Source organism: Enhydra lutris, unplaced genomic scaffold (genome assembly GCF_002288905.1).
Source record: "Enhydra lutris kenyoni isolate GAN:26980312 unplaced genomic scaffold, ASM228890v2 scaffoldscaffold112, whole genome shotgun sequence".
NCBI classification, from domain to species: Eukaryota; Metazoa; Chordata; class Mammalia; order Carnivora; family Mustelidae; genus Enhydra; species Enhydra lutris.
In genome coordinates, this window is record NW_019154196.1 from 298,552 (window position 1) to 309,327 (window position 10,776).

Consider the following 10,776-nt stretch of genomic DNA (forward strand, 5'->3'; position numbering starts at 1 on the left):
GTCCTTATTTGTGACCCAGTATGTGGTCTATTCTGGAGAAGGTTCCCTGTACACTTGAGAAGAATAAGTATTCTGTTGTTTTAGGGTGGAATGTTCTGTATATATCTATGAGGTCCATCTGGTCCATTGTGTCATTCAACGCTCTTGTTTCTTTATTGATTTTCTGCTTCAATGATCTGTCTATTACCGAGAGAGGTATGTTATGATCTCCTACTATTAATGTATTTTTATCAATATGACTCTTTATCTTGATTAATAGTTTTCTTATGTAATTGGATGCTCCCATATTGGGGGCATAGATATTTAAAATTGTTAGATCATCTTGGTGGATAGTCCCTTTAAGAATTATGTAGAGTCCTTCTGTATCTCTGACTTCAGTCTTTAGCTTAAAATCTAATTTATCTGATATGAGAATCACAACCACGGCCTTCTTCTTAGGCCCATTGGCATGAAAGATGCTTCTCCATTCCTTCACTTTCAGTCTGGTTGTATCCTTAGGTTCAAAATGGGACTCTTGTAGACAACATATGGATGGGTCCTGTCGTTGTATACAATCTGCAACCCTGTGTCTTTTTATGGGCACATTAAGGCCATTCACATTGAGAGTGATTATTGATAGATATTTTTGTATTGACATACGTTTACCTTTGAAGTCTTTTTTTTTATGAAGATTGTCTCTATATTTCTGTTCAACGATATTCTTTGGATTTTTCCTCTTTTATAGAACTCCCTTCATTTTCCCTGCAGTGTCGGCTTGGAGGTCATATACTCTTTTAAGCCTTGCCAATCTTGAAACTCTTTATCTCTCCATCCATTTTGAATGTCAGTCTTGCTGGGCAAAGTTCTCTTGGGTGAATGTTCTTTTCATTTAGTGCCCTAAATATATCTTGCCAGCCCTTTCTGGCTTTTCAGGTTTCTGTGGACAGGTCTGACGTTATTCTGATGGGCTTTCCTCTGTACGTAAGGAGCTTCTTTGTCCTATCTGCCTTCAAGAGAGTTTCTCTACAATTATAAGGACTTTCAGAATCAATAATCTTGGAGGGAAACCTTTCTGCCTCTAGTACATGATCGTTGGTTCCATTCGCGAGATTGGGAAAATTTTCATGGAGAACTTGTTCCACTATATCTTCTAGACTTCTTTTTTTCTCCTCCCCTTCAGGGATTCCAATAATTCTGACATTGGACTGTTTCATGGCATCATTTATTTCCCTGATTCTGTTTTCGTGGCTTCTAAGCTGTTTGTTCCAGGCTTCCTCTTGATCCTTTCTCTCTATCTGCTTGTCCTCCAGATCACTAATTCTATCTTCTGTCTTAGTTACCCTAGCTTTTAGAGAATTTAGATTAAATTGGTACTCATTGAGAGCATTGTGAACATCAGCCTTGCTGGCTTTCAGTTCTGCCCTCTTATTGTGAACATCATCCCTGGTGGCTTTCAGTTCTGCCCTAATCAATTCCGGTTTGTCATCCCTGGCTTTCTCCAACCTAGTTATTGCCTGGATAATTGTTAGCCTGAATTCCCTTTCCAACATATTGTCTATGTCGTTAGCCATTAGCTCTGTTGCAGAAGGCCCATCTGAGTTTTTCTTCTGTTGGGCATTCCTCCTCCTAGTCATTTGGTGATAGATGGCTGAACGGATGTAGCTGGATGTATTGACTGTGGTGCAGTCAAGGTGCACCCTGTAACTCTTCTGAGCAATCAAGAGTCCCCACCCAAACGAAAGAAAGAAAGAAAGAGAGAAAATAGAGAAAGAGAGAGAGAGGGAGGGAGAGAGAGAAAACAGGGGGAAAAAAGAAAGATAAAAGAGAAGGCTCAGCCCAATTGGGTCCCAAGGTAAGAATTATAAAGTATACAAACAAAAACAGACAAACAATAAGACTGATAAAAGTATATGACAAGAGAAAAAATATATATATAAAAGCAAAACAAACAAACAAACAAAAAGAACCTCGTCAAAAAGAACCCAAATATAAGATTTATATACTACTAGGACAAACACAAATACAAAGAAACACTGGCAGAAGAAATAGATGGGAGAGTGGTTATAAGTTTTCAGTGTGGGCGAGGAAGGTTATTTTGATTCTTCCTGGGTGTATCTTGATATCTTTGTTAAAGGACTCAACTTTCCTAAGATAACAGGGATTAAAATTGGTTTACCTATAGGGTAGCATTGATTGGGGAAAGGGGATTACCTTGAAGTTTAACTCTATATGAATATTAAAAAATAAAAATAAAAAAAGAATGAACTAAACTCAACTAAAATAAAATTTTAAAATAATAAAAAAATAGAACAGCAATAGAAAAACATAGATGTATGTATCAAAATGTTCAGATGAAAAGGTTATGATGGTAAATAGGCTAAAAAATTATCTATATACAAAATTTAAAAAGAAATTAAAAAATGAACCAGAATAGTGGGAATGAATTAAAAATTAATGTTGTATCTGTGAAGTAGCAGTGGTTGTTCTGTTGTAGTTCTTTGTTTTTTGTTTTTTGTTTTTTGTTTTTTGTTTTTCCCAGTTGGCTTTCTGGGGGAGGGGGCTGCTGCGTGGGTTTTCAGCAGTGTTTCCTGAGTTTAGTCCTCCCACCCCCCTCAAGGGAGTGGGCTCTGAGGAAACCCGTTTTTCAGGCTTTTGTTCTCTGGAGGTTTTTATGTTTGTTTGTTCATTAGTTTTCTCTCCCCTTCCCAGTTCTTGATGGTTTTTGGAGGCTTAGAGGGAAGCAAACTGCACCCAGACCTCCCTCTCAGAGAGAAGGTTCAGTCTGTTCCCCTCTGCATGCTGCAGTGTACATAAGATCCCCCGTGGCTGCTGGCAGAGCACTTTCCCAATTGTGGTCCCTGGGGACACAGGAACTCCTGCTTGTACTTAAAATCACAACAGAGGCGGCTGTCTGGGCAGCTCTGGACCACCAGAGATGTTCCAAGCAGCGATCGCACACTGAGATTTTCCCGCTGGCCTGGGCTGGGAGTGCCTGGTCTTTCCAGGTCCGAGAGCGCCAAGCTGGCGCCTGCGTGCACCTCTCTCAGGGGAGGGCGCAGGGCTCGAATCAGACTCTGATAGCATGGCAGGGCACTCTCATGGGGAATACAAAAAGGCTGTGCTTCTGCCAGCTGGCAAGGCTCCCAGCCCCTCATGGGAGCTGGACCCCACACGTTCTCAGGCGCGCTCTCAGCAAGGGACCAAGACCTGGTTTCTCCACTGCACTCTCTCTGGCTCAGTGCCAGGGGTGGCTGTCCTGGGTCCAGGGACTTAAGCCCCTGTCCCTAACCATCCCGAATCCCACAATTTCCCCCCACGATCCTTTTCTCTTTTTGAGTGCTTTCAACCAGACTCCAAGTTAATGCTGGTCCCCAGACGCATGCATTCTCGTACTGGGGTATTACTTTCCAATGGGTCGCCTCTGGCGGCTCCCTCCCCCTTTTGTTTATCTTCTCATATAAGTCCGACGTTCCCACTCCACTTTATCTGCCCATTGGCATCTTCTGCCCCCGTAGAGATCCAGACGTGTATAATTCTGATCTCAGGCTGATTTCATGGGTGATCGGAGTTCTTTGGTAGGTAACCAGCTCACTTTAGGGTACAGGTTGAAAGGGTGCCTCCTCTTACTTCCCTGCCCTCTTGTCTCCCCCCTGCATTTTAACAATATTAATTCTTCTTGTCTATTAGCATGGAATACCTTTCCATTTTTTGTTTCTTCTTCAATTTCTTTCAACAGTGTTCTCTAGTTTTTAGCATATAGTTCTTTCAACTCCTTGGTTAAACTTACTCCTATGTATTTTATTATTTTTGGTGAAATTCTAAATGGAATTGTTTTCTTAATTTCTCTTTAAACTGCTTTGTCATTAGTGCAGAGAGATGAAAGATTTCTGTTTATTAGTTTTGTATTTTGCAACATTACTGAATGCATTTATTATTTCTAATAGTTTTATGGTGGGGTTTTCAGGTTTTGTTTTTGTTTTTTTTTTTTTAATATGATTTCATCTGTCGATAGTGACAGTTTTACCTTTTCCATACCAATCTGCATGCCTTTTACTTATTTTCCTTGTCTTATTGCCATTTGTGACATGGATGAATCTAGAAAGTATTATCCTAAGTAAAATTAGTCACATAGAGAAAGACATATGTCATATACTATCACTTATATGTGGAGTCTAAAAAATAAAATAAAGGAAGAAACAAAACAATACAAAATAATAGAAACAGATCCATAAATATATAGCACAAACTGGTCATGGATGGAGGGGGGTAAGGGTGGCTGGGATGGGCAAAAATGGGTGAAGCAGAATTGAAGGTAAAGGCTTCCAGGTACAGAATAAGGAATATAGTCAAAGGCATTGCAATAGCTCTGTAAAATAACAGATGATAGCTACACTTGTCGTGAGACTAAAATAACCTATCAAGTTGTACAATAAGTATGTTGTACACCTTAAGTTAATGTAACACCATCTAGCAAATATAATCCAATTAAAAAATGAAAATCAGAGTGTCCTTTCTCATCCTTCTTAAAGACATCAAATTTAGACTTGCTGCTTGTTGATTTTCTGAATACAGATGGTGAGGGAAGACTAAAAAAAAAATCCACTTTCTACTGAACAGATAAATGTTATTGAGGCTGAGTGTGTGTTGGAGCACTCAGTGGTCCACATTCTGAAGGAACTTCAATGAGTTAAATAAATGATATTGGAGTTTCCCAGAATATAGTTTACTTCATGCGACACAGTTAGCCCATGTTACACCTGAATCTCAAAAATATTTTATTAACGCATCCCTATGCTATGCCAAAATTGCTTTACTGCAACTATTAATATGAGAAAAAACAAAAACAAAAACAAACTAAAACACATGTATGAATTTAAGAATCTTTTAGATTATTGAAAGGGGAGAATTAAAGGTGAAGTAGAAAAAGTAAATATAGAATGGGTTTAAGCACTGATAGGAAAAAAAAAGTGTCATTTCCATGCTGTACTTAATTCCTGTCCTGTAACTTGAATATCTTTATGAAGTAGGAAAATTCTGTTTTCAGTTACCCCAGAAACAGTTCATATTATGCAGTCAATTACTGTATTATATTGGCCTGCGTTATATACATGCATTATGGAAGTGTCCACAGTCTTTCAGGTGAAGCTGCTAAAGAGAAAACAGAGACAGGGAATGAGACATTAAGCACATATTTCATTCTTCTGGGACTTTTTCCTGGAATGACTCATACAGTCCTCCTTGTCTTGGTTGTCCTCCTCATCTACACCATTGCTATCACAGGAAACACCACATTGATTCTCTTCGTCTGGGTGGATCCCCACCTCCACACTTCCATGTATTTCCTGCTTAGGCAACTCTCTCTCATTGACCTGGGTTTCATCTATAACATAGTGCCAAAAATGTTGGTTAACTTTTTCTCAGGTAAAAGAAAGTTTTCCCAAATTGGCTGTGGGACTCAGATCTTCTTCACTTTGACTATGGGGATTGCTAAGTGCCTACTTTGACCCTCATGGCTTATGATCACTGTATGGCCAACTGCAATACTCTTAAGTATCCAATTATTATCAGCCACCAGGTCTCCCAGAAAATAGCCATTGGATCCTGGGTGGGAGGAACTCTGGTTCCTTGGCCCACATAGCCTATGCCATACCCTTTCCCCTCTGTGGTCCCTGGGAACTCCACAACTTCTTCTATGAGGTCAAGGCCATCTTGAAGTTATCTTGTGAGGACATCTCATCCTATGAGAAAAGAATAGTAGTGATCAGCATTGTTTTTTCTTCTCCCCATAAGCTTCCTCCTGACCTCCTACACCCTCATCTTCCTCACTCCCGTGAGGGAAAGATCAAGACCCTGGTTACCTGCTCCTCCCATTTGACTGTGTTCATCTTTTATTCTGGCACAGTCATGCTGATATACTTGAGGCCTGGGTCTTCCCATACCCCCATCCTGAACCAGGCTTTCTTTATGTTTGACGCCATCCTCACTCCCATGCTCAACCCTCTCATCTACAGTCTAATGAACAGGGAAGTTGTGGGCTTAATGAAGAAGGTACTGAGGAAGTGTCCCATTCAGAATGTTTCAGTGACTAGACAGAAAATTTCAAAGTTCAAATATCCCAGGAGGCAGCAGGGTCTGAGGAAACAATGGAACTCTCTGTGTCCCCATTTCCTCTCCTCTTATCAGTTTTACATAACCAAGCCAATAAATTCTCAGAGAAGAGAGGGAAACAACAACTATACCATTTTTCAGAGGTCTAAATCACAACCAGTTCTTTATGTGAGTAGGAGCTTTCACTTAATCCCCTCATCTTGATTCATTTGTTGTCACTTGGAATGGAACCCCCTCTTCCTTTTTTTAGATGTAGCAAAAAGCATAAGAAAATCATAGTGTGCTTGGGAAGAAAATACAGAGCTTTTTCTAAGAGCAGAGCTCCCTCTAGATTTCATTAGTAACAAACCTCCAAATGTCCATTAATTCCAGGTTTTTGACCCAATGAATAACAATCATTACTTTTGCCCACCTGATAACACAATAAGCCATGTCCTTTAACCTCCCAAATATAATGGATATTTCTGTCCCCTCTAAGTTTCTTTCCCTAATCTCTAGCAATAATTACATACAAATGTTTCAGCTCTGGCCTTTCGTCTCATTATGATTTATCCACAGTCCTACCAGTGTGATTTTTTTTAATGTGTGCAGACACACATTCTCCTGATCAGGGGTTCCTCATTCATCATTGGCTTCTCAAAACCTATGGGGTTTAGATTACACATTCTACTATGTGACAGCAAGGCCTTGTATGACATGTCTTAGTGAGTCTACCCACAAATTCCACCATCTGCTTGAGCTCCAGCAGTCCCAGCAGCTTGTAGCATCTCCAGGTGTCATGTTCTCTCCAAACTCTGCACCTTTACACAGGCTGTTACTTGTGCATAAAAAGTCATTGTCTACCTTTCCTTTGACTGAACTCCCTTCACAGATCTTAATTCAATACTTCTCACCCTGTGCAACCTCTCCAGTTCCCTACCAGGATGACTGGGTAATAGTTATCTCTGTCCAGCACTAATGCCTCCTTCTGCATGTCCCAAACATTGCAAAATGTTTGCAATGTGTATTTGATTAGTGGATTCATTGCTGAACTTGATTGGCAGAGCCAGTCTATGTCTCTTTTCCCAGATTTCCTTCTTATCATTTTTAATTCTACTTTCTCTTCTCCTTTACATCTTTCTACATAAATTAACAGTGATAGGAGTCTAAATTATTTATTTGTACTCATTGAGTAATTGTACTTCTTATAATTTACTTTAAAAGCAAGATGTCAGTATATTATACTTTTTATATTTTATTTTTTAATATTATTTTTTAAATTTTTATTTATTTTTAAATTTCTTTTCAATGTTCCAGAATTCATTGGTTATGCACCACACCCAGTGTTCCATGCAATACATGCCCTCCTTAATACCCACCACCAGGCTCACCCAACCTCCCACGCCCCTCCCCTCCAAAACCCTCAGTTAGTTCTTCAGAGTCCATAGTCTCTCATGGTTCATCTCCCCCTCCATTGATATTTTAAAACAAAATGATTAAAATGTTGTTACACTAACAAAAATAATTATAAAAAAGTACATGCTGATTGTTCTGTTTATTTATGCATCATTGTTCTCAAAGAAAGTGGATTTTTCCTCTCAGGGGCAAAATAATTCTGTGTCACTTAACAAGAACATTAGACTTAACAAGAACAGAAGACACCAGTGGGCAGGTAAAGTGAAGTGGGAACATCGGACTCATATTAGAAGATAAACAAAAGGGGGAGGGAGCCATCAGAAGCAACACATTGAAAAGTAATACCTCAATATGAGAGTGCCTTGTGATTGGGGACCAACATTAACTTGGAGTCTGGTTGAAAACACTCAAAAAGAGCAAAGGATCATGGGGGGAAATTGTGGGAATTGGGGCGGTTAGGGACAGGGGCTTAAGCCCCCCGACCCAGGAGAGCCATCCCTGGTGCTGAGCCAGAAGGAGTGCGCCGAAGAAGCCAGGTATTGGTCCCTGAGCCACCAGCGGGCCTGAGAGCCTCAGGGTGGTGGCTCTCATGAGGGTGAGGGAGCCTCGCCAGCTGGCAGAACCACAGCCTTTTGCACTCTCCACGCGCACATGCCGTGACCAGAGTCTGCATTGAGCCCCACACCCTCCCCTGAGAGAGGTGCGTGCAGGTGCCAGCCAGAGCTCTCTTGGACCCCAAAGAGTCTGAGCACTCCCAGCCCAGGCCAGTGGGAAAATCTCAGTGCTCTACCGCTGCTTGGGACCTCTCTGGTGGTCTGGAGCTGCCCAGACAGCTTCAGCTATCGTGGGTTTGGGTACAAGGGGGAGTTCCTGTGACCCCAGAGATGATGACTGGGAACGTGCTCTGCCAGTGGCAGAGGGGGAATTTATGTGCTCTGGAGCACCCAGAGGGGAACAGATTGAGGCTTCTCTCTGAGAGGGAGGTCTGGGTGCAGTTTGCTTTCCTCTAAACCTCCAAAAACCATCAAAGGCTGCCAAGGGGAGAGAAAACAAATGAACAGACAAAGAAGAAACCTCCAGAGAACAAAAGCCTGAAAAACCGGTTTCCTCAGAGCCCACCCCCTTAATGGGGGCAGGAGGACTTAACTCAAGCAAGACTCCCTGAAAACCCACTTGGGAAACCCCTCCACAAGAAAGCCAAAAAAAAAAAAAAAAACAAAAAAAACAAACCAAGAGAACAACCACCACTACTTCATAGATACAACTTTTTTTTTTTTCATAGATACAACTTTTATTTTTAATTCTTTCCCACTATTCTGGTTCATTGTTTTTATATAAAAATGTTTAACCTAATTACCATCACAGTGAGATGTAGAGTACATCAAAATCCATAATAACCTTTTAACCTGAACTTTTTGATACATATACCTGTGTTTTTCTTTTGCTTTTCTATTTTTTATTTTTTTTAATTTAATTTAATTTAATTTTACTTTATTATTATTATTTTTAATATTCATATAAAGTTAAGTCTCAAAATAATCCCCTTTCCCCAATCAATGCAACCCCTAGAGGTAAACCAGTTTTTAGTCCCCCTTTATCTTAGGAAAGTTGAGTCCTTTAACAAAGATATCAAGATACATTCAAGAAGAATCTAAATAACCTTCCTAGCCCACAATGAGAATTTATAACCACTCTCTCATCTTTTTCTTCCACCAGTGTTTCTGTGTATTTGTTTTTGTCCTGGTAGTATATAAATCTTATACTTGGGGTTCTTTTTGATGAGGTTCTTTTCATTCATTTATTTATTTATTTATTTATTTATTATTTTTTCTTTTGTCAGTCTTTTTGTTTGTCTGTTTTTGTTTGTATACTTTATATATCTTACCTTGGGTCAATTTGGGCTGGACCTTCTCTTTTATTTTTCTTTCTTTTTTTTTTTCCTCTCTCTCCCTCTCTCTCTCTCTTTTTTTTCTTTTTTCTTTCTTTTGGGTGGGGACTCTTGATTGCTCAGAAGCAGTCCAGAGTGCACCTTCCCTGCACCATGGTCAATACATTAAGCTACACGTCCATTCAGCCATCTCTTAACAGAAGAAAAATTCAGAGACTGGGCCTTCTGCAACAGAGCTATTGGATATGGACATAGACAATATGTCGGAAAGGGAATTCAAGCTAACAATTATCCAGGCAATAGCTAGGTTGGTGAAAGTCATGGATGACAAAATGGAATTGAGTAGGGCAAAGTGAAAACCACGAGGGATGATGTTCACAATGCTCTCAATGAGTTCCAATCTAGTCTAAATTCTCTAAAAGCTAGGATAACTGAGGCAGAAGATAGAATTAGTGATATGGAAGACAAACAGTATACAAAAAGAATAAGGAGGAAGCCTGGAACAAACAGCTTAGAAGCCACGAAAAAAGAATTAGGGAAATAAATGACATCATGAAACTTTCCAGTGTCAAAAATATTGGAATCTTTGAGGGGGAGGAGAAAGAAAGAAGACTAGAAGATATAGTTGAATAAATTCTCCATGAAATTTTCCAATCCTGCCAATGGAACCAGTGTTTGTGTACTAGAGGAAGAAAGGTATCTTCCCCAAGATCATAGAATCTAGAAAGACATCAAGACACATGATTGTGAAAATGACTAATCATAATTGTAGACAGGAGCCCTTGAAAGCAGCTGGAGGAAGAAATTCCTTATGTACAGAGGAAAGCCCATCAGAATAACGTCAGACCTGTCCACAGAGACCTGGCAAGCCAGAAAGGGCTGGCAAGACATATTCAGGACACTAAATGAGAAGAACATGAAGCCAAGAATACTTTTTGCAACAAGACTGACATTCAAAATGGATGGAGAGATAAAGAGCTTCCAAGACCAGCAAGGATTAATAGAGTATGCGACCACCAAGCTGACACTGCAAGAAATATTAAAGGGGGGGTTCTATAAAACAAGAAAAATCCTAAGAATATTATAGAACACAAATATATAGATACAATCTATAGAAACAAAACTTCACAGGTAACACGATGTTCATAAAAACACATCTCTCAATAATCACTCTCAACGTGAATGGCCTAAATGCATCCATGAAATGACTCAGGGTTGCAGATTGGATAAAATGACAGGACCTATTCATATGTTGTCTACAAGAGACATATTTCAAACCTAAGGATACACCCAGACTGAAAGTGAAGGGATGGAGAAGCATCTTTCTTGCCAATGGGCCTCAAAAGAAGGCTGGGGGAACAATTCTCATATCAGATAAATTAAATTTTAAACTAAAGACTGTAGTC

At 39.8% G+C, this 10,776-nt stretch overlaps 1 pseudogene; it reads left to right on the top strand.

Moving 5' to 3' along the window:
• The first annotated feature begins 5,087 nt into the window (after positions 1 to 5,087).
• Positions 5,088 to 6,343, top strand: LOC111139637 (annotated as a pseudogene).
• Positions 6,344 to 10,776: the final 4,433 nt, after the last annotated feature.